Here is a 25,045-nt window from a genome sequence, read left to right as displayed (position 1 = left end):
TCCATTCCAGAAACAGGTTGAGCTGAGTTAATGTGACAGGGCCATGTTTTGACCATTCAGTTGAAATAGGAACATTTTGCCACAGCCCCACCAACAGTGTACGATGTGTAAGGCCAACGTGAGGCGAAGCTTTCTCCTGAAATACGAGGCAGTAGTAGAAAAAGACAAAATGGGAACTGGAAGAAGGACGAGGATTTTGCTACTGCATTGTGGTGTGCCTACAAACTACACATAAGTACTGCAGTCTGAAGGAGATCTGCGTCCCACCCAAACATTCTCTCCATCATCGTTATTTTGTGCCATCCAACAGAGAATAAAAAACTATGAACTATAAAAACTCTGCTAATGTCATCCGGTAGAGAAGCTTCTATTCTCTTCCTGTCTAAACTATTTATCGTCCAAGTTTCACTTCCATACATGACTACACTCCATACAAATACTTTCAGAAATGACTTCCTGACACTTAAATCTATACTCGATGTTAACAAATTTATCTTTTTCAGAAACGCTTTTCTTGTCATTGCCAGTCTACATTTTATATCCTCTCTACCTTGACCATTATTAGTTATTTTGCTCTCCAAATAGCAAAACTCATTTACTACTTTAAGCACCTCGTTACCTAACCTAATTCCCTCAGCATCACCCGACTTAATTCGACTTCATTCCATTATCCTCGTTTTGCTTTTGTTGATGTTCATCTTATACCCTCCTTTCAAAATACTGTCCTTTCCGTTCAACAGCTCTTCCAAGTCCTTTGCTGTCTCTGACAGAATTACAATGTCATCGTCGAGCTTTGTTTCTTCTCCATGGATTTTATTCCTACTCCGAATTTTTCTTTTGTTTCCTTCACTGCTTGCTCAATATGCAGAGTGAATAACATTGGTGATAGGCTACAACCCTGTCTCATTCTCTTCCCAACCACTGCTTCCCTTTCATGCCCCTCAACTCTTATAACTGCCATCGGGTTTCTGTACGAATTGTAAATAGCCTTTCGCTTCCTGCATTTTACCCTTGCCACCTTCAGAAATTGAAAGAGAGTACTCCAGACAACATTGTCAAAAGCTTTCTCTAAGTCTACAAATGCTAGAAACGTACGTTTGCCTTTCCTCAATCTATCTTCTAAGACAAATCGCAGGGTCAGTATTACCTCACATGTCCCAATATTTCTGTGGAATCCAAACTGATCTTCACTGAGGTTGGCTTCCCCCAGTTTTTTCACCCGTCTATAAAGAATTCGCGTTAGTATTTTGCAGCCGTGACTTATTAAACTGATAGTTCGATAATTTTCACATCTGTCAACACCTGCTTTCTTTGGGATTGAAATTATTATATTCTTCTTGAAGTCTGAGGGTATTTCGCCTGTCTCATACATCTTGCTCACCAGATGGAAGTGTTTTGTTATTGCTGGCTCTCCCAAGGCCATCAGTTGTTCTAATGTAGTGTTATCTGCTCCCGAGGCCCTGTTTTGACTTAGGTCTTTCAGTGCTCCGACAAATTATTCACGCAGTATCGTATCTCCCATTTCATCTTCATCTACATCCTCTTCCATTTCCATAATTTTGTCCTCAAGTACATCGCCCTAGTATAGACCCTCCATATACTCCTTCCACCTTTCTGCATTCCCTCCTTTGCTTAGAACTGTTTTTCCATCTGAGCTCTTGATATTAAGACAAGTGATTCTCTTTTCTCCAAAGGTCTCTTTAATTTTCCTGTGGGCAGTATTATCTTACCCCTAGTGAGATATGCCTCTACATCCTTACATTTGCCCTCTAGCCATCCCTGCTTAGCCATTTTGCACTTCCTGTCGATATCATTTTTGAGACGTTTGTATACCTTTCTGCCTGATTCATTTACTGCATATTTATATTTTCTCCTTTCATCAATTAAATTCAATATTTCTCCTTTTACCCAAGGATTTCTACTAGCTCTCGTCTTTTTACGGACTTGAACCCCAGCTGCCTTCACTATTTCACGCCTCAAAGCTATCCACTCATCTTCTACTGTATTTCTTTCCGTCATTCCTGTCAATCGTTCCTTTATACTCTACCTGAAACTCTGTACAACCTCTGGTTCTGTCAGTTTATCCAGGTCCCATCTCCTTAAATTCCCAGTTTTTTGCAGTTTCTTCAGTTTTAATCTATAGTTCATAACCAATAGATTGTGGTCATAGTCCACATCTGCCCCTGGAAATGTCTTACAATTTAAAACCTGTTTCTGTCTTACCATTATATAATCTATCTGATACATTTTAGTATCTCCAAAGTTCTTCCATGTATACAACCTTCTTTCATGATTCTTGAACCAAGTGTTAGCTATGATTAAGTTACGCTCTGTGAAAAATTCTACCAGGCAGCTTCCTAATTTCATTTCTAACCCCCACTCTATATTCACCTACTACGTTCCTTCTCCTCCTTTTCCTAGAATCGAATTCCTATCATCCATGACTATTAAATTTTCGCTCCCTTTAGTATCTGAATAATTTCTTTTATCTCATCATACTTTTCATGAATCTCTTCATTATCTACAGAGTTAGTTGGCACATAAACTTGTACTACTGTGGTACGCGTGGGCTTCGTGTCTATCTTGGCTACAATAATACGTTCACTATGCTGTTTGTAGTAGCTTACCCGCACTCCTATTTTAATATTCTTTATGAAACCTACTCCAGCATTACTCCTATTTCATTTTGTATTTATAACCCTGTATTCTCCTGAATAAAATTCTTGTTCCTCCTGCTACCGAACTTCACTAATTCCCAGTATATCTACACTACTGGTCATTAAAATTGCTATAGCAAGAAGAAATGCCGATGATAAACAGCTATGCATTGGACAAATATATTATACTAGAACTGACATGTGATTACATTTTCACGCAATTTGGGTGCATAGATCCTGAGAAATCAGTACCCAGAACAACCACCTTCGGCCGCAATAACGGCCTTGATACGCCTGGCCATTGAGTCAGAGCTTGGATGGCGTGTACAGGTATAGCTGCCCATGCAGCCTCAACTCGATACCACAGTTCATCAAGAGTAGTGACTGGCGTATTGTGACGAGCCAGTTGCTCGGCCACCATTGACCAGACGTTTTCAGTTGGTGAGAGATCTGGAGAATGTGCTGGCCAGGGCAGCAGTCGAACATTTTCTGTGTCCAGAAAGGGCCGTACAGGACGTGCAACATGCGGTCGCGCATTATCCTGCTGAAATGCAGGGTTTCGCAGGGATCGAATGAAGGGTAGAGCCATGGGTCGTAACACATCTGGAATGTAACGTCCACTGTTCAAAGTACCGTCAAAGCGAACAAGAGATGACCGAGACTTGTAATCAATGGCACCCCATACCGTCACGATAGGTGATACGCCAGTATGGCGATGACAAATACACGCTTCCAATGTGCGTTCACCGCGATGTCGCCAAACACGGATGCGACCATCATGATGCTGTAAACAGAACCTGGATTCATCCGAAAAACTGACGTTTTGCCATTGTGCACCCAGGTTCGTCGTTGAGTACACCATCGCAGGCGCTCCTATCTGTGATGCAGCGTCAAGGGTAACCGCAGACATTGTCTCCGAGCTGATAGTCCATGCTGCGGCAAACGTCGTCGAACTGTTCGTGCAGATGGTTGTTGTCTTGCAAACGTCCCCATCCGTCGACTCAGGGATCGAGACTTTGTTGCACGATCCGTTACAGCCATGCAGATAAGATGCCTGTCATTTCGACTGCTAGTGATACGAGGCCATTGGGATCCAGCACGGCGTTCCGTATTACCCTCATGAAACCACTGATTCCATATTCTGCTAACAGTCATCGGATCTCGACCAACGTGAACAGCAATGTCGCGATACGATAAACCGCAATCGCGATAGGCTACAATCCGACAATTATCAAAGTCGGAAACGTGATGGTACGCATTTCTCCTCCTTACGCGAGGCATCACAACAACGTTTAACCAGGCAACGCCGGTCAACTGCTGTTTGTGCATGAGAACTCGGTTCTCGGTTGGAAACTTTCCTCATGTCAGCACGTTATAGGTGTCGCCACCGGCGCCAACCTTGTGTGAATGCTCTGAAAAGCTAATCATTGGCATATCACAGCATCTTCTTCCTGTCGGTTAAATTTCACGTCTTTAGTCCCTCATCTTCGTGGTGTAGGAATTTTAATGGCCAGTAGTGTAACTTTAACCCATCCATTTCCCTCTTTAAATTTTCTAACCTACCTTCCAGATTAAGCGATGTGACATTGCACGCTCCGATCCGTAGAATGCCAGCTTCCTTTCTCCTGATAACGACGTCCTCCAAAGTGGTCCCCGCCCGGAGATCCGAATGGGGGACTATTTTACCTCCGGAACAATTTAGCCAAGAGGACACTACCATCATTTAACCATACAGTTAAGCTGCATCCCTAGGGAAAAATTACGGCTGTAGTTTCCCCTTGCTGTCAGCCGTCCGCAGTACCACCACAGCAAGGCCGTTCTGGTTAGTGTTACAAGGCCAGATCAATCATCCAAATTGTTTCTCCTGCAGCTACTGAAAAGGCTGCTGCCCCTCTTCAGGAACCACACGTTTGTCTGGCCTCTCAACAGATACCCCTTCGTTGTGGTTGCACCTACGGTACGGCCATCTGTGTCTCTGAGGCACGCCAGCGTCCCCACCGACGGCAAGGTCCATAAATAAATAAATATATAGGCTCTGACTGAAAGCTGGACATTGCACAGTGTAAATTGAGCCATGGCGCCATTGAATTAATAGGCAGTTGCGTCTGCCATCACTGGCTCAGGTATAGTATCGACTATTCACCTTGCAGCCCCATTGCCAATATCTATGATGAGAAGTTGGTATCTGTGGGTTGTATCCCTAGAAACTCTTGCTAGGCGATATATACGGGGTTTGCTAGCCTGAGAGGAGGCACGAAGTTGGGGATTGGCGCAAGAGGTGGTCATGAGGTCCGAGCAACCGAAGCCACGAGGTGTGCGAGGAGGGCCTGAGCAGAGTGAAGATACCGGAGTACTTCACCGAGGTCAGCATCGACTACAAGCAGCAGGCCGACATTCCGTCGGCTCGTTGGCAACATTCATGTCGGACGACCGCTCATGGCCCGGCTGCCTTCTACTTTGTTTTCATCAGCTATGGTCGTAAATATAGGCAATAGCATTGTACTAAGACTCTAGTTGTCATTTGAAAATTTATCCTGCTGTTATATTGCCTTTCCTTTCTGGTTTGTACCCAGTCATTAATGTTCTAGCCCGCATCTCGTGGTCGTGCGGTAGCGTTCTCGCTTCCCACGCCCGGGTTCCCGGGTTCGATTACCTGCTGGGTCAGGGATTTTCTCTGCCTCGTGATGGCTGGGTGTTGTGTGATGCCCTTAGGCTAGTTAGGTTTAAGTAGTTCTAAGTTCTAGGGGACTGGTGACCATAGATGTTAAGTCCCATAGTGCTCAGAGCCATTTGAACCATTAATGTTCTAATTAATCAGCTAAAAATTGCTCTGAACACTATGGGACTTAGTAGTTGAAGGTACGTAGTTAAAAGCGGCTTGCAGGGAGTGTCCTGTTCTTGAGTTTTTTGTCCATCTGTGACTGATTTCTGCAGACCAGAAACAGAGACCTCTTGCTCGACTGTGAGGTGGTGTGCTCAGTCATGTCGCACTTCTTTGTCAGGGCTGTACCGAGACAAGTCGTTACAAGTCTCTCTCTCTTTGCATGTCGCTGGTTTGCAGGATTGAAAATTCCAAAAGCCTCTTGTTCGACTCAGAAATATTCTGGCATTCTACACATTTCCCGTCTTTATTTGGTTGGGAGAACATCGATTTTGTTGTGTTGTTTGCATCGATGTGGTGAAATACCAGTGGAAGAGACATCTGGTTCTGTATAATAAGAACCACATGTGATTACGAATATTACAAACCTTAGTTGACTTTATGAAGTACAAGGATGACCTGGAATCCATAGTGTGATTGAAATCAATATTCGTTAATAACTAAGAGTGCACAACCAGTTTCCTTGATTTTCGAGTTTTCACTTTGCACACGAGATAAGTTTCTATTTATTCATTGGCTTGCAGCCTGTCCCACGCAATGATCTCGTTAAAGCTTTTTGCTCTCTAAATATATAATTTCCATTCTTCTTCTTCAGAATTATACCGTGCAGGCGACTGGTAGCATACTGCTATGTGCTTGATATCGAGAACAGTCGCGCAAATGGTATGATTTTCCGACGACCCGGGTGAAAATATATGAAATTCTGTAAAAGTCACAAATATCGCCTTAGTGTGTAATATCAGAGATTCCGTCTGTTAACTGTTTCGTGAACGATAAATTAATTTGCGATTGACGAAACATTTCTCATCGACAGAGCTCAGAAGGTAAATCTTCTTGTTATCGCAGAGACTGGAGACAGTTGCAACTCGTTGCAGAAACCACTGTAGCAAGCAGGATCGGATGGAAACAATATCGTTATCAGACGAATTTGTGCCGGAGGAACCAGCCCAGCCTTTGCACTGGAGTTCAGAGAATGACCGCAGTCCACGGAGGGCGTCCCATCACTCATCAGGCCTCCATCATGCGGAGAGGGGGGAAGTAGGTGTTGCCTCGTAACTGCTGGCCACTGTGAATGACCGACTGACCTCGTAGGGAATATCTAGGACTGCGGTAACATACAGAACATGTGCTTCTGTTTTTGCGATCTGTGTGTCTTTTCGGTTTACGTAGGAGAGTTTGGCGGTCGATAGCTATATGGAGGATGCGGAAGTTGTGATTTTGCATGGTGCAGGATATGAATTGTGCTTATTACAACAGTTTGGCATGGTGGTCCAGTTGTATGTCGTGATATAGCCTTGGAGATCACTTCCACCCCCAAAAACTCAAGCTTTGCTCAACAGTAGCAGAAAAGTGTAATTGATTAAGTGTCTTTGGCAGTAGTTTCCGTATTTCATGACCTGCAAACCACGTTTTCAGGATTTAAATGTCAGTGCAATAAGACTGTTGTACGCTTTTTTCGATCTGTAGAAAAATAGTTCTCTGCTGAAATTTTCGTAATTTGTCCGTCTGTAGAAAGTGGTAGACAGTGCTCCCACAACAGTGGTAGCATTTTGGCAGATAAGCCAGAAGACATCTTTTGTGGGTGGCCTAGGAGTCTCTACAGACTGGTTCGTACAAGATAGGGGCAGAACAAAACGTTTACAGAAAGTTGTGTGATGTCAGAAAGTCATGTGAGGTCTTCTTTGTTCGAGTGTTCAGAGACAAGTCCAGGCAGACTTGACTGCTCTGGTTCAGACAGGTAGGGTGCTGCCGCCCACGCGCCATTCTGGCATTAGAGCATCTCCAGAGCATCAGTTGTTGTACATCGAAAATTCACCAAAAATTCGAGCCATTTTTCTTGACTGTAGGGACAGTGTTTGGAATTCTAGGAAAGTTTCTTAGATATCTGATCTGCTGTGTGTCTTTGTATTTTTCACGATCTGTTGTGGGTTTCAAAATATGTCATGTTCTTTTAGACACGTAATTGTTCTGATTTTCCCGTCTGTGTGTATACAACAGTGTGGGGTTCCCATTGTAGAACCATGCATCGAAAAGTGTGGAAAATATAAAATAAATGCCTTAACATCCCCTTCTCCAGCAGCAAGTATAAACTAATGCCACTCAGTGTGATGAACACCAAGTAGCTGTAGCACTCTGAAATTTCTTCTCTCTGACAGTCTCTAATCATCCAGCTAAAACTCGATAGGTGAGCGGGGCAAGTGGAAAGTGGCGGCTGGCTGTAGGACACTTTCGATGACCCTCTGGCAACGGTAATGTGGACTAGGGAAGGCTGTCTTCAAACTTCGAGGCGAACAGACCCACGCGCGATCGGAAGAAGTGGGGGTGGAGGGTGGCAAAAATTGGGGGGAGGGGGGCGGCGAAGTGCGAAGGAAATCCACCATCATGATAACTCCACAAAGAACACATTTTAGGCCAAAATAAATAAATAAATAAATACCTTACATTGTTCCAATCCTGTAGCTCAGGACAGACTGACAGTTTTTCACCGTTTTCAGGATAGGGGTGGTAGGGGGATGGGTGGGTGGCATCTTAGGAGTGGGGGGAGGAGGGGGGGAGTTAGGTTAGTGGATGCAATTGTATTATTTCCCGCTAAAATTTGTGTGTCCCGCCATGATGTCAATGTGACATTGTCACATCTATTGCTGCTATCTTGGATAAATTAGGCAACAATGCAAGCTGTGTCAGAAACTGCCTAGCCACAGTACTTAGAAGAATTAGAAGCACGTAAGTAATAAGTTTAAATGTCATGCATGATGCAGAAGTTTCTCGCGAGTCTCATTGTATATATATTAGGGTGGTCCATTGATAGTGACCGGGTCAAATATCTCACGAAATAAGCATCAAACGAAAAGGCTAAAAAGCAAGAAACTTGTCTAGCTTGAAGGGGGAAACCAGACGGCGCTATGGTTGGCCCGCTAGCTGGCGCTGCCATAGGTCAAACGGATATCAACTGCGTATTTTTAAAATAGGAACCCCCATTTTTTATTACATATTCGTGTAGTACGTAAAGAAATATGAATGTTTTAGTTGGACCACTTTTTTGCTTTGTGATAGATGGCGCTGAAATAGCCACAAACGTGAGTAAGTGGTACCACGTAACATTCCGCCAGTGCGGACGGTATTTGCTTCGTGATACGTTATCCTCGTTAAAATGGACCGTTTACCAATTGCGGAAAAGGTCGATATCATGTTGATGTATGGCTATTGTGATCAAAATGCCCAACGGGCGGGTGCTATGTATGCTGTTCGGTATCCTGCACGACATCATCCATGTGTCCGGACCGTTCGCCAGATAGTTACGTTATTTAAGGAAACAGGAAGTGTTCAGCCACATGAGAAACGTCAACCATGACCTGCAACGAATGGTAATACCAAAGTAGGTGTTTTACATCTACATCTACATCTACATACATACTGCGCAATGCACCATACGATGCGCGGCGGAGGGTACCTCGTACCAGAACTAGCATCTTCTCTCCCTGTTCCACTCCCAAACAGAACGAGAGGAAAATGACTGTCTATATGCCTCTGTACGAGCCCTAATCTCTCTTATCTTATCTTCGTGGTCTTTCCGCGAAATGTAAGTTCACGGCTGTAAAATTGTACTGCAGTCAGCCTCAAATGCTGGTTCTCTAAATTTCCTCAGTAGCGATTCACGAAAAGAACGTCTCCTTTCCTCTAGAGACTCCCACCCGAGTTCCTGAAGCATTTCCATAACACTCGCGTGATGATCAAACCTACCAGTAACAAATCTCGCAGCCCACCTCTGAATTGCTTCGATGTCCTCCCTCAATCCGACCTGATAGGGATCCCAAACGCTCGAGCAGTACTCAAGAACAGGTCGCACCAGCGTTCTATACGCGGTCTCCTTTACAGATGAACCACATCTTCCCAAAATTCTACCAATGAACCGAAGACGACTATCCACCTTCCCCACAACTGCCATTACATGCTTGTCCCACTTCATATCGCTCTGCAATGTTACGCCCAAATATTTAATTGACGTGACTGTGTCAAGCGCTACACTACTAATGGAGTATTCAAACATTACAGGATTCTTTTTCCTATTCATCTGCATTAATTTACATTTATCTATATTTAGAGTTAGCTGCCATTCTTTACACCAATCACAAATCCTGTCCGAGTCATCTTGTATCCTTCTACAGTCACTCAACGACGACACCTTCCCCTACACCACAGCATCATTAGCAAACAGGCGCACATTGCTATCCACCCTATCCAAAAGATCAGGGGACCTACCACACTTCCCTGGGGCACTCCAGATGATTCCCTCACCTCCGATGAACACTCTCCATCGAGGACAACGTACTGGGTTCTTTTACTTAAGAAATCTTCGAGCCACTCACATACTTGGGAACCAATCCCATATGCTCGTACCTTAGTTGGGAGTCTGCAGTGGGGCACCGAGTCAAACGCTTTCCGGAAGTCAAGGAATATGGCATCCGTCTGATACCCTTCATCCATGGTTCGCAAGATACCATGTGAAAAATGGGGAGTTGCGTTTGGCGGGAACGATGCTTTCTAAAGCCGTGCTGATGCATGGACAGCAACTTCTCTGTCTCAAGGAAATTCATTATATTCGAGATGAGAATATGCTCGAGAATCCTGCAACAAACCCATGTTAAGGATATTGGTCTGTAATTTTGAGGATCCGTCCTTTTGCCCTTCTTTTATACAGGCGTCACCTGCGCTTTTTTCCAGTCGCTCGGGACTTTACGTTGGGCAAGAGATTCGCGATAAATGCAAGCTAAGTAAGGAGCCAATGCAGTAGAGCACTCTCTGTAAAATCGAATTGGAATCCCATCAGGACCTGGCGATTTATTTATTTTCAACCCATTCAGCTGCTTCACAACCCCAGGGATGTCTATCACTATGTCCTCCATACGGGAATCTGTACGAGACCCAAACGGCGGTATGTTTGTACGAGCCTGTCGCGGCTAATTCGCACATCAGTAGCAGACAAACTGCGCGAGAATCTGGAATCTCAAAAACGCCGGTGTTGAGAATGCTACATCAACATCGATTGCACCCGTACCATATTTCTGTGCAACAGGAATTGCATGGCGACGACTTTGAACGTCGTGTACAGTTCTGCCACTGGGCACAAGGGAAATTACGGGACGATGACAGATTTTTTGCACGCGTTCTATTTAGCAACGAAGCATCATTCACCAACAGCGGTAACGTAAACCGGCATAATATGCACTACTGGGCAACGGAAAATCCACGATGCCTGCGACAAGTGGAACATCAGCGATCTTGGCGGGTTAATGTATGGTGCGGCATTATGGGAGGAAGGATAATTGGCTCCCATTTTGTCGATGGCAATCTAAATGGTGCAATGTATGCTGATTTCCTACGTAATGTTCTACCGATGTTACTACAAGATGTTTCACTGCATGACAGAATGGGGATGTACTTCCAACATGATGGATGTCCGGCACATAGCTCGCTTGCGGTTGAAGCGGTATTGAATAACATATTTCATGACAGGTGGATTAGTCGTCGAATCACCATACCACGGCCCTCAAGTACACCGAATATGACGTCCCCGGATTTCTTTCTGTGGGGAAAGTTGAAGGATATTTGGTGTCGTGATCCACCGACAACGCCTGACAAAACGCGTCAGCACATTGTCAATGCATGTGATAACATTACCGAAGGCGAACTACTCGCTGTTGAGAGGAATGTCGTTACACGTATTGCCAATTGCACGGAGGTTGATGGACATCATTTTGAGCATTTATTGCATTATTGTGGTATTTACAGGTAACCACGCTGTAAGTGCAGGCGTTCTCAGAAATCATAAGTTTACCAAGGTACATGTATCACACTGGAACAACCGAAATTAAATGTTCAAACATACCTACGTTCTGTATTTTAATTTAAAAACCCTATCTGTTAGCAACTGTTCGTCTAAAATTGTGGCAGTGCGGGATTAGCCGAGCGGTCTTAGGCGCTGCAGTCATGGACTGTGCAGCTGGTCCCAGCGGAGGTTCGAGTCCTCCCCGGGCATGGGTGTGTTTGTCCTTAGGATAATTTAGGTTAAGTAGTGTGTAAGCTTAGGGACTGATGACCTTAGCAGTTAAGTCCCATAATATTTCACACACATTTGAACATTTTCTAAAATTGTGAGCCATGTGTTTGTGGCTATTACAGCGCCATCTATCACAAAGCGAAAACGTGGTCCAACTGAAACATTCGTATTTCTTTACGTACTACACAAATATGTAATAAAAATGAGGGTTCCTATTAAAAAAAAGAAAGACGCTGTTGATATCCGTTTGACATAAGGCAGCGCCATCTAGCGGGCCAACCATAGCGTCATCTGGTTTCCCCCTTCAAGCTAGACAAGTTTCGTTCTTTACAGTTTTTTCGTGTGTCGCTTATTTCTTGAGATATTTGGTCCGGTCACGATCAATGGACCACACTGTATGTATACACTACTGGCCACTAAAATTCATACACCACGAAGATGACGTGCTACAGACGCAAAATTTAACCGACCGGAAGAAGATGCTGTGATATGCAAATGATTAGCTTTTCAGAGCATTCACACAAGGTTGGCGTCGGTGGCGACACCTACAACGCGCTGACATGAGGAAAGTTTCCAACTGATTTCTCATACACAAACAGCAGTTAACCAGCATTGCCTGGTGAAACGTTGTTGAGATGCCTCGTGTAAGGAGGAGAAATGCGTACCATCACGTTTGTGACTTTGATAAGGGGCGGATTGTAGCCTATCGCGATTGCGGTTTATCGTATCGCGACGTTGCTGCTCGCGTTGGTCGAGATCCAATCACTGTTAACAGAATATTGAATCGGTGTGTTCAGGAGGGTAATACGGTACGCCGTGCTGGATCCCAACGGCATCGTATCATTAGCAGTCGAGATGACAGGCATCTTATCCGCATGGCTGTAACGGATCGTGGAGCCACATCTCGATCCATGAGTCAACAGATGGGGACGTTTGCAAGACAACAACCATCTGCACGAACAGTTCGAAGACGTTTTCAGCAGCATGGACTAGCAGCTCGGGGACCATGGCTGCGGTTACCCTTGACGCTGCATCACAGACAGGAGCGGCTGCAATGGTGTACTCAACGACGAACCTGGGTGCACAATGGCAAAACGTCAGTTTTTCGGGTGAATCCAGGTTCTGTTTACAGCAATCTGTTAGTAGCATCCGTGTTTGGCGACATCGCGGTGAACGCACATTGGAAGCGTGTATTCGTCATCGCCATACTGGCATATCACCCAGCGTGATGGTATGGGGTGCCATTGGTTACACGTCTCAGTCACCTCTTGTTCGCATTGACGGCACTTTGAACAGTGGACGTTACATTTGAGATGTGTTACGACCCGTGGCTCTACCCGTCATTCGATCCGTGCGAAACCCTGCATTTCAGCAGGCTAATGCACGACCACATGTTGCATGTCCTGTACGAGCCTTTCTGGATACAGAAAATGTTCGACTGCTGCCCTGGCCAGCACATTCTCCAGATCTCTCACCAACTGAAAACGTCTGGTCAATGGTGGCCGAGCAGCTGGCTCGTCACAATACGCCAGTCACTACTCTTGATGAACTGTGGTATCGTGTTGAAGTTGCATGGGCAGATGTACCTGTACACGCCATCCAAGCTCTGTTTGACTCATTGCCCAGGCGTATCAAGGTCGTTATTACAGCCAGAGGTGGTTGTTCTGGGTACTGATTTCTCAGAATCTATGCACGCAAATTGCGTGAAAATGTAATCACATGTCAGTTCTAGTAAAATATATTTGTTTGATGAATACCCGTTTATCATCTGCATTTCTTCTTGGTGTAGCAATTTTAATGGCCAGTAGTATATATATATATACAGGCTGTTACCTAAAGGTACGGCCAATCTTTCAGGAAACATTCCTCACACACAAATAAAGAAAAGATGTTATGTGGACATGTGTCCGGAAACGCTTAATTTCCATGTTAGAGCTCATTTTAGTTTCGTCAGTATGTACTGTACTTCGATTCACCGCCAGTTGGCCAAATTGAAGGAAGGTAATGTTGACTTCGGTGTTTGTGTTGACATGCGACTCGTTGCTCTATAGTACTAGCATCAAGCACATCAGTACGTAGCATCAACAGGTTAGTGTTCATCACGAACGCGGTTTTGCAGTCAGTGCAATGTTTACAAATGCGGAGTTGGCAGATGCACATTTGATGTATGGATTAGCACGGAGCAATAGCCGTGGCGCGGTACGTTTGTATCGAGACAGATTTCCAGAACGAAGGTGTCCCGACAGGAAGAAGCTCGAAGCAATTGATCGGCGTCTTAGGGAGCACGGAACATTCCAGCCTATGACTCGCGACTGGGGAAGACCTAGAACGACGAGGACACGTGCAATGGACGAGGCAACTCTTCGTGCAGTTGACTATAACCCTAACGTCAGCGTCAGAGAAGTTGCTGCTGTACAAGGTAGCGTTGACCACGTCACTATATATAGAGTGCTACGGGAGAACCAGTTGTTTCCGTACCATGTACAGCATGTGCAGGCACTATCAGCAGCTGATTGGCCTTCACGGGTACACTTCTGCGAATGGTTCATCCAACAATGTGTCAGTCCTCATTTCAGTGCAAATGTTCTCTTTACGGATGAGGCTTCATCCCAACGTGATCAAATTGTAAATTTTCACAATCAACATATGTGGGCTGACGAGAATCCGCACGCAATTGTGCAATCACGTCATCAACACAGATTTTCTGTGAACGTTTGGGTAGGTATTCTTGGTGATGTCTTGATTGGGCCCCATGTTCTTCCACCTACGCTCAATGAAGCACGTTATCATGATTTCATACGGGATACTATACGTGTGCTGCTAGAACATGTGCCTTAACAAGTACGACACAACATGTGGTTCATGCACGATGGAGCTCTTGCACATTTCAGTCGAAGTGTTCGTACGCTTCTCAACAACAGATTTGGTGACCGATGGATTGGTAGAGGCGGACCAATTCCATGGCCTCCACGCTCTCCTGACCTCAACCCTCTTGACTTTCATTTATGGGGGCATTTGAAAGCTCTTGTCTACGCAACCCCGGTACCTAATGTAGAGACTCTTCGTGCTCATATTGTGGACGGCTGTAATACAGTACGCCATTCTCCAGGGCTGCATCAGCGCATCAGGGATTCCATGCGACGGAGGGTGGATGCATGTATCCTCGCTAACGGAGGACATTTTGAGCATTTCCTGTAACAAAGTGTTGAAGTCACGGTGGTACGTTCTATTGCTGTGCGTTTCCATTCCATGATTAATGTGATTTGAAGAGAAGTAATAAAATGAGCTCTAACATGGAAAGTAAGCGTTTCCAGACACATGTCCACATAACATATTTTCTTTCTTTGTGCGTGAGGAATGTTTCCTGAAAGTTTGGCCGTACCTTTTTGTAACACTCTCTCTCTATCTCTCTCTCTCTCTCTCTCTCTCTCTCTCTCTCTCTCTCTCTATATATATATATATATATATATGCCCATTTTCTTGTATATATATATATATAAATATTGTCATTATCGACATTGATAGCATAAATGGCCATATCTTTTGCTTGCATTGATTTAGAAGCTTAAATTATGCACACTAGCAAGGGACCATAAGCCTTGGTATTTGACATAAATTAAGTTCGATACTTCTGCACATGCCTGAGGAAAAGACTTCTTAAGAGTCTTACAGGCAGACAGACAAAGTAATCCTATAGGGGTTGCATTTTTACTGACTGAGGTACGGAACTCTAGAAATGGTGAAGAATTCGTGAAAATTAATTGCTAAGTTTACCACACGATACTTTTCAGTTACTCGTTGGAGGGAAATTACTCGATGTCCTTCCTGATTCAGCATCTACACAGAACATTCAAAACAGGCGAGAGTCCCCATTCACAGCCCAGTTGTACCTGCTGCCTCTCTCTCTCTCTCTCTCTCTCTCTCTCTCTCTCTCTCTCTCTCTCTCTCTCTCTCCCTCTCGGATCTGCATCAGGGTTTGTCCCTTGTCCCTAGTCTCATTGAGGCTAAGGACCGATACTTTTCTTACAGAATCTTCTTTTGGTTGTAGTTGTTAACTTCTCATTTGTGTTGTCATCTCGGTTCCCTGGTATCTAGACGTGGACGTGGACATTTGCGATCCCAGACTTTTGCAGTTTTACCTGCTCCAAAGAGTTGGGTACCCTTCTCTCCTCCTCCCTCCCCCCCCTCCCCCACACACACACACTCAAGTCGTCCCTGGAGTTCTGGAGTTCCCCTGGACTGTGTCCAGACACTTGTGGTTTTAACTGCTCCCGAGGGATAACGCCACGCTGGTTGAAACAGTCCTTCTGCTCACTGCTTCGCTTCCAAAGTTGCTAGTATGACTATCAGTATGGAAGTTATTACAACGACCAAGGACAGGTCTTCTGATCGTTCTACTGGTTATGCGTGTCATGAAGTGAAGGAATGTCACATATTTAAAAATGGGACCACTGAAAAAGCAGTAAAACGGAAGCAAGAACGAATAAATTTGCCAGGGAGAACCCAGAGTGCTAAAGAGACGCCACTGGAAGTGTGTTGGTTTGGGCGCTGGCTACAACTGTTATGTAAGCTCACGAGGTATCATGTGAGCTCACGTGGGGAGGAAATGAGGTGTGGCAGGGCACTGGCAGTGGTCGTATATGGCCACACACGGGGTCCGACAGGGTGGTGTCCAGAAACATCAATGTGAAGAGGCGACATGACTTACTGCACAGTATAAAGATGGAGACGGCAGCGTCCGAATGGAGTTGAGATAGCTGTCCAGGAAGGACATATACGCAGGTCAGCCCTGGGCCTATATTTGTAGTATTCACATTGGTTGTGCTCAGGTTCATACTTAGCAGGATACCTCCCTCCAGGGGATTTTTGACTGTCAACAATAGTGTACTTTCATTTAGTTCACTTATTCAGTTTTGTTCAGAAGAACATTAAAGACAACAGTCATTTTAAATGCGAACATTTTTAGGTTAGGCTTTACCGTGACTGTTATTGACATTAAATGAAACAATAAGTTTACTGTTACCAGTCACTGTTTATTTGTTTCCACGACGCGTTTCAAAGGTTTAAACCTCCATCATCAGGTGGATATACATCAGTTAATATGGCATTTGTGTGTTTGTGTTGTGTTACGATTTCTTTGGAGGAAGTTGTGACACTGTCTAGTGGAGAAAACAAAACAGTATTTCAGAACTTGGTCTGTTTTGACAAAAATTGAACTTGTATCTAGCAGTAAACATAAATTAAGTAAGATAAAGTACCTCCAGTGGTCACAGGATCCTTTCACAGTCGTAACACATCACATGAACACTATCATATTGTATAAACAAATATGGCGTCGTAATCTATTAGGTGCATGGATCGTACATCTTTTGCTGTACGATCCATGCACCTAATAGATTACGACGCCATATTTGTTTATACAATATGATAGTGTTCATGTGATGTGTTACGACTGTGAAAGGATCCTGTGACCACTGGAGGTACTTTATCTTACTTAATTTATGTTTACTGCTAGATACAAGTTCAATTTTTGTCAAAACAGACCAAGTTCTGAAATACTGTTTTGTTTTCTCCACTAGACAGTGTCACAACTTCCTCCAAAGAAATCGTAACACAACACAAACACACAAATGCCATATTAACTGATGTATATCCACCTGATGATGGAGGTTTAAACCTTTGAAACGCGTCGTGGAAACAAATAAACAGTGACTGGTAACAGTAAACTTATTGTTTCATTTAATGACAACAGTCATTCAAATTTTGCCTATTTGTTCGCTTATTTCCCAATTAATATTCAGTTAGCCTTCTTCATGTTAGTTAACTGGATGGGCCTTCTTCAGCTTCCTATGACATTAAGCGCGTGCAGTCCACTCACTGGACGTGACGTTAGGACTTTTATTTAATTTTCTGGTGTTAGATGTGGAGTTGGTCGTAAGATGCAGTTATTGTGCCACACGTTATAGGAATATATCAGCGCTCTTTGGAATATGGAATCTGCTCAGCCCAATGTCACATAAAACGACGGAACGTCTTTGAGAACCCATTTGCCTTACTTGAATAACCAGTATGCAGGCCAGTGGAAGAGCCAGGAGCCAGGAGAGTACAAGAGCTCATGAGAAGAAGTGCCAAGAAACATACGGCTGGGGCCGCCCCAGCAGACAGATGGCACCTGAGGCCTGAGTGGTCATCCCGGAAGGTGGCCAGCAGTTCCCGACAGCAATGTGAGCTCGCAGACGGCGAGCAGAGGCAGTGCACTGGTACCTGCAGTTGCCGATAGCAGCACGAGGTCATAGGTAGTACGCAGAGGGGGTATGATGGCACCAGCAGGTGCCAGCTGCGGCGTGAAGTCGCAGACAGCGCGCAGGGACGATGCAGAGGCACCAGCAGGTGCTGACAGAGGCGTGAGTCGCAGACGGCACTCCGAGGCAGTGAAGAGGCACCAGCGGCTCCAGACAGCAGCGCGGATCACTGACAGTGTGCGGGGACAGTGCAATGGCGCCGACAGTTTTTGACAGCGGAATGAGGTTGTAGACGACAGCATGGCAGCGCAGACAGACGCCCGAGATTGCACATGGCGGTGTAGAACAGCGGAAGGTACTCATCAGCACCAGCAACAGTGAACAGGGGGGCAAGGGCAGTCCCTTACAGCAAACGACGCATATCAATAGTAAGAAACTCTGTGGTGAGTTAAAAGAACAAATTATCAAACGTACCACTTGGTGGCAAAATGTTTCAAGCACCAACACTGACAGACATGAGCAATCCACTAGGAAATCCGTTAATTGGTCAGGTGTGCTGAAATTAATACTACAATCGTTCGATGGTACAAAGAGCACTTTAAATGAGTTCCTCGACAATTGCGATCTTGCATTTGAACTTATTGACGAAGAGCTTCATGATACCCTTTTGAAATCTGGGTAAACTACACTCCTGGAAACTGAAATAAGAACACCGTGAATTCATTGTCCCAGGAAGGGGAAACTTTATTGACACATTCCTGGGGTCAGATACATCACATTATCACACTGACAGAACCACAGGCACATAGACACAGGCAACAGAGCACGCACAATGTCGGCACTAGTACAGTGTAATTCCACCTTTCGCAGCAATGCGGGCTGCTATTCTCCCATGGAGACGATCGTAGAGATGCTGGATGTAGTCCTGTGGAACGGCTTGCCATGCCATTTCCACCTGGCGCCTCAGTTGGACCAGCGTTCGTGCTGGACGTGCAGACCGCGTGAGACGACGCTTCATCCAGTCCCAAACATGCTCAATGGGGGACAGATCCGGAGATCTTGCTGGCCAGGGTAGTTGACTTAAACCTTCTAGAGCACGTTGGGTGGCACGGGATACATGCGGACGTGCATTGTCCTGTTGGAACAGCAAGTTCCCTTGCCGGTCTAGGAATGGTAGAACGATGGGTTCGATGACGGTTTGGATGTACCGTGCACTATTCAGTGTCCCCTCGACGATCACCAGAGGTGTACGGCCAGTGTAGGAGATCGCTCCCCACACCATGATGCCGGGTTTTGGCCCTGTGTGCCTCGGTCGTATGCAGTCCTGATTGTGGCGCTCACCTGCACGGCGCCAAACACGCATACGACCATCATTGGCACCAAGGCAGAAGCGACTCTCATCGCTGAAGACGACACGTCTCCATTCATCCCTCCATTCATGCCTGTCGCGACACCACTGGAGGCGGGCTGCACGATGTTGGGGCGTGAGCGGAAGACGGCCTAACGGTGTGCGGGACCGTAGCCCAGCTTCATGGAGACGGTTGCGAATGGTCCTCGCCGATACCCCAGGAGCAACAGTGTCCCTAATTTGCTGGGAAGTGGCGGTGCGGTCCCCTACGGCACTGCATAGGATCCTACTGTCTTGGCGTGCATCCGTGCGTCGCTGCGGTCCGGTCCCAGGTCGACGGGCACGTGCACCTTCCGCCGACCACTGGCGACAACATCGATGTACTGTGGAGACCTCACGCCCCACGTGTTGAGCAATTCGGCGGTACGTCCACCCGGCCTCCCGCATGCCCACTATACGCCCTCGCTCAAAGTCCGTCAACTGCACATACGGTTCACGTCCACGCTGTCGCGGCATGCTACCAGTGTTAAAGACTGCGATAGGGCTCCGTATGCCACGGCAAACTGGCTGACACTGACGGCGGCGGTGCACAAATGCTGCGCAGCTAGCGCCATTCGACGGCCAACACCGCGGTTCCTGGTGTGTCCGCTGTGCCGTGCGTGTGATCATTGCTTGTACAGCCCTCTCGCAGTGTCCGGAGCAAGTATGGTGGGTCTGACACACCGGTGACAATGTGTTCTTTTTTCCATTTCCAGGAGTGTATGATAGTGGGCTCAGCATGCGGCAAGCTTTTGATTCGAGACTTAAGCGCCACTTGGTGAAATGTGTGTGCAATATTAGTAGAAAACTATACCAGCAAAGGACAACTGACTTCTATGCTTGTCAAAGGTTTGCAAGTCAGCAAGAATGTGGGAAAAGTATAGCAAAGTGGGGGTCAATGTTGGATACAGTGCAACACCACTTCAGGGAAGGTCTCAGATGTAACACACGAGAATAAGAACTGGAAGGCAGCCTTGTGCTCATTTGGAAATTAAGTCGAACTGTGTTTATCCAAGGTATTTACAACGGAACGATAAAGACCATCGGTGCTGCGCTGGTGTGAAACGAAAAGAGGGCTACAAAATGCTTCATGTACGGGAAGCCACGTCATATGGCGCGAGACTGCTCACAGATACAAGAATACGAAACGTAGACCTGGTTGCATCAGGAAACTGCTATTAAACTGACCGATCGCGAGTTGTGAGACGCTCACAATGCAATTTGCCAAGACATAGAAGCCCATGCTGTTGTTGTTGTGGTTTTCAGTCCTGAGACTGGTTTGATGCAGCTCTCCATGCTACTCTATCCTGTACAAGCTTCTTCATCTCCCAGTACCTACTGCAACCTACGTCCTTCTGAATCTGCTTACTGTATTCATCTCTTGGTCTCCCTCTACCATTTTTACCCTCTACGGTGCCCTCCAATACTAAATTGGTGATCCCTTGATGCCTAAAAACATGTCCTACCAACCGATCCCTTCTTCTCGTCAAGTTGTGCCACAAAATCCTCTTCTCCCCAATTCCATTCAATACCTCCTCATTATTTATGTGATCTACCCATCTAATCTCTCAGCATTCGTCTGTAGCACCACATTTCGAAAGCTTCTATTATCTTCCTGTCCAAACTATTTATCGTCCATGTTTCACTTCCATACATGGCAACACTCCATACAAATACTTTCAGAAACGACTTCCTGACACTTAAATCTATACTCGATGTTAACAAATTTATCTTTTTCAGAAACGCTTTCCTTGCCATTGCCAGTCTACATTTTATATCCTCTCTACTTCGACCATCATCAGTTATTTTGCTCCCCAAATAGCAAAACTCCTTTACTGCTTTAAGTGTCTCATTTCCTAATCTAATTCCTTGAGCATCACCCGCCTTAATTCGACCACATTCCATTACCCTAGTTTTGCTTTTGTTGATGTTCATTTTATATCCTCCTTTCAACTGCTCTTCCAAGTCCTTTGCTGTCTCTGACAGAATTACGATGTCATCGGCGAACCTCAAAGTTTTTATTTCTTCTCCATGGATTTTAATACCTACTCCAAATTTTTCTTTTGTTTCCTTTACTGCTTGCTCAATATACAGATTGAATAACATCGGGGAGAGACTACAACCCTGTCTCACTCCCTTCCCAACAACTGCTTCCCTTTCATGCCACTCGACTCTTATAACTGCCATCTGGTTTCTGTACAACCTTTCGCTCCCTGTATTTTACCCCTGCCACCTTCAGAATCTGAAAGAGAGTATTCCAGTCAACATTGTCAAAAGCTTTCTCTAAGTCTACAAATGCTAGAAACGTAGGTTTGCCTTTCCTCAATCTTTCTTCTAAGGTAAGTCGTAGGGTCAGTATTGCCTCACGTGTTCCAACATTTCTACGGAAGCCAAACTGATCTTCCCCGCGGTCGGCTTCTACTAGTTTTTGCATTCGTCTGTAAAGAATTCGTGTTAGTATTTTGCAGCTGTGACTTATTAAACTGATAGTTTGGTAATTTTCACATCTGTCAACACCTGCTTTCTTTGGGATTGGAATTATTATATTCTTCTTGAAGTCTGAGGGTATTTCGCCTGTCTCATACATCTTGCTCACCAGATGGTAGAGTTTTGTAAGGACTGGCTCTCCCGAGGCCATCAGTAGTTCCAATGGAATGTTGTCTACTCCGGGGCCTTGTTTCGACTCAGGTCTTACAGTGCTCTGTCAAACTCTTCACGCAGTATCGTATCTCCCATTTCATCTTCATCTACATCCTCTTCCAATTCCATAATATTGTCCTCAAGTACATCGCCCTTGTATAGACCCTCTATATACTCCTTCCACCTTTCTGCTTTCTCTTCTTTGCTTAGAACTGGGTTTCCATCTGAGGCGCATGTACACTGCCTAAATCCGTAACGTCTTAAAAGCAAATGAACAGATTTTTATGCAAGATAATACCCAGGGAGTGCTTTCCTTGCACCGAATGCGCTTAGGAACAGTAATTCACAGGAAAACTAAAGTGAGGATGTAATAATGCATTCACCTTATGTCTTGTCTGGAAAGATGTTAACTGTGAAAACAAAAATGAGTTTACAGAACTGAACTGAACTCTCAGGAGGGCACTAACAATCGCCTGATCTTTATCGAGTAGTCGAGAAGTAGTCTGAGAAACGGTGGAAAATCTAACACAGCTGAACGTATTAGGATTCGGGGACTCGATAATATGGTTGCAAGGACAGAGGGCACCAGATCTCTCGGATTACAAGTGAGGCTTTGCTTCCACGTAATCGGGGAAGGTGTGGATCTTCCGTTTGACGGGCTGCTGCGCAGAGACATTTTCAAGGAAAACAGAGTCGTAATCAGTTATACCAACGGAAGTCTGTGGATCCGCGGGGAATGTATCGGAATGAAGTCGAACAAGAGTGCGAGCTCCACACAGTGCAACTAGGCATCAGATGTCTGGGACTTGCTAATACGGTTGCGCCAGTACAGCAAAGAGAAGCTCAGACGTGGAGCGAAAGGCATATCGTTAGATGAAGACAGTCATATGGTTAGCACCGTAAAGTAAATTCAAAAGAAAGAGAAATTTCTTTCGAGGAATACTTAAGCGCAAAATGAGAAACACTTGGAAAGGCAAGAGTGAAAATGGATAGATGGTCATTAACTGTTGAAACACTACAGTGGCAGACAACAGGGATTGCCAAAGAGAAGCAAATAGGACTGAAGTCAGTTGTCATCCGTGTTTTAACACTAACAATAGGATCCCGAGAAGAACGGGTGTGCCGAATAAAAATAGAGATGAACGGAATGAGAGAGGCTATCATCCCAAAGCAGGAAATCAAAGAATGTATCTACCTGAGGCACTTGTAAAAGTAGAATCGTCCGTATGTCTAACGAGTATGGTGAACACTACAGATGAAAGTGTGTCAGAAGGATGCCCACGGTTAATAGCAGAGACAATTATGCAGCGGGCATTGTTGCGAGAATCATTCAGAGTGAATCACGTCAGTAAAAATCGGCCATATTTTACAGCGAGAGTAAGTGTCCTAAAGGAGAATATTTGAATAAGTCATTTGAATGCAGAAGAGAAGGCAGAAATTATACAACTATGCACCGTGTACAGCAAAGTTTTCTATTTCACAAGAGATAATTTTTTACAAATAGTATCAGTCACGAAATTAAACCACTTCCAGAGGCGGAAAGTAGGTTGATATGTTGAAACTTCCTGGCAGATTAAAACTGTGTGCAAGCCGCGACACGAACTTAGGACCTTTGCCTTTCGCGGGCAAGTGCTCTTACGTTCGCGATCCTGCAGAATACCTCAAGCACAAAAATAGGTATTCCGGCAAGAAATTGAAAAGATGTTAGAGGATGATATCATAGAATTATGCAAAACTGGTTGGAACTTTGAATCACTTTTGATTCCGAAAAAGACAGATGCCAGTGGAAAGTAAAAGTGGCGTACAGACGCAGACTACAGGCAGCTGGATTAAGTCTCCCTAAATTCAGTATATCCATACTGAATAGCCAAGAATAGACGAAATTCTTGACGATCTCGGAAATGCAAAGTACGTCTCGACCCTCGATTTAGCGAAGGGCTATTGTCAGATCTTATTAGATGAACAGGATCGAGATAAGACAGTTTTCATTACACAAGAAGAAAAGCACAAAAGAATGCCCATTGGACTTAAAACAGCTCCAAGCATGTTTCAGAGAGTGATGAACTCCGACCTGATAGAGTTAGAAGGTGATAAGTTGTTCATCTACTTGGATGACGTGTTAATAATTGGCTTCTCCTTAGATGCACATAACGTACGGCTGACAGAGCCATCTGAAAGACTTAGACTCCACAATTTAAATCTACAGGAGAAGAAATGCCAATTTTTGTTGCTTGGGGCATATTTTATCGTCTTAGGGCTTGAGGCCACACCCATAGAATGTCAAAGTGACAAAGGAGTATCCACAGCCCAACACAACAAAGCAATTAAAGGCGTATCTAGGCCTTATGGGTACTGTCGGAGTTTTGTAAGCAACTTCATTAAAATTGCGAAGTCGCTACTGAATTACTGAAGGAAGAAATGCCTTAAACCTGGGAAGTCAAGCAGGAAAGCGCTTTTCAGCATCTGAAAGACAAGCTGACCAGTCCGCCGATGCTGCAGCATCCGGAGACATAATTTAAATCGGTCCTTGAAACTTTGTAAGTGGGCTTTGTCGGTGTAGTTTACGTGTCTGCAAGAGTCTGCCACTTCAGTTTCATCAGCATCTTTGTGCCTCTCCCACGGTTCAAATAAACCTTAGACCATGTGTGCTGCCCTTCTCTTTAAACGTCCAATATTCTGTTGTTAGTCCTATTTGGTATGAATCTTACATACTTGAGCAATATTCTAGAATGGGTCCCACGAGTGATTTTTAAGCAATCTCCTTTGTAGACTGCTTGCACTTCCCCGGTATTCTACCAATAAATTGAAGTCTGCCACCTACTTTCCCTACGACTGAGCCTACGTGATCATTCCATTTCACATCCCTATGAAGTGTTACACTCGGCTATTTATGTGAGTAGGCCGATTCCGACTATGACTTCCTGATATCATAGTCATAGGATATTACGTTTTTTCGTTTTGAGGTGCACAATTTTACTTTTCTGATCATTTGAAGCAAGTTGCCAATATTTGTACGACTTCTATGTCTTAACAAGAGCAGGCTGAATATTTATGCAGGTTCTTTCAAACAGTACTCCATTATAGATAACTGCATCATCTGGAAAAGTTTAATGTTACTATTATATTCCACAAGCCCCCTTTTGGTATATTTGGTATATGTAGGAGAGTATTTTGTCTACT

This window comes from Schistocerca gregaria, chromosome 1, assembly GCF_023897955.1.
Source record: "Schistocerca gregaria isolate iqSchGreg1 chromosome 1, iqSchGreg1.2, whole genome shotgun sequence".
In the NCBI taxonomy this organism is placed as follows: domain Eukaryota; kingdom Metazoa; phylum Arthropoda; class Insecta; order Orthoptera; family Acrididae; genus Schistocerca; species Schistocerca gregaria.
Note: the sequence above shows the minus strand (reverse complement) of the source record.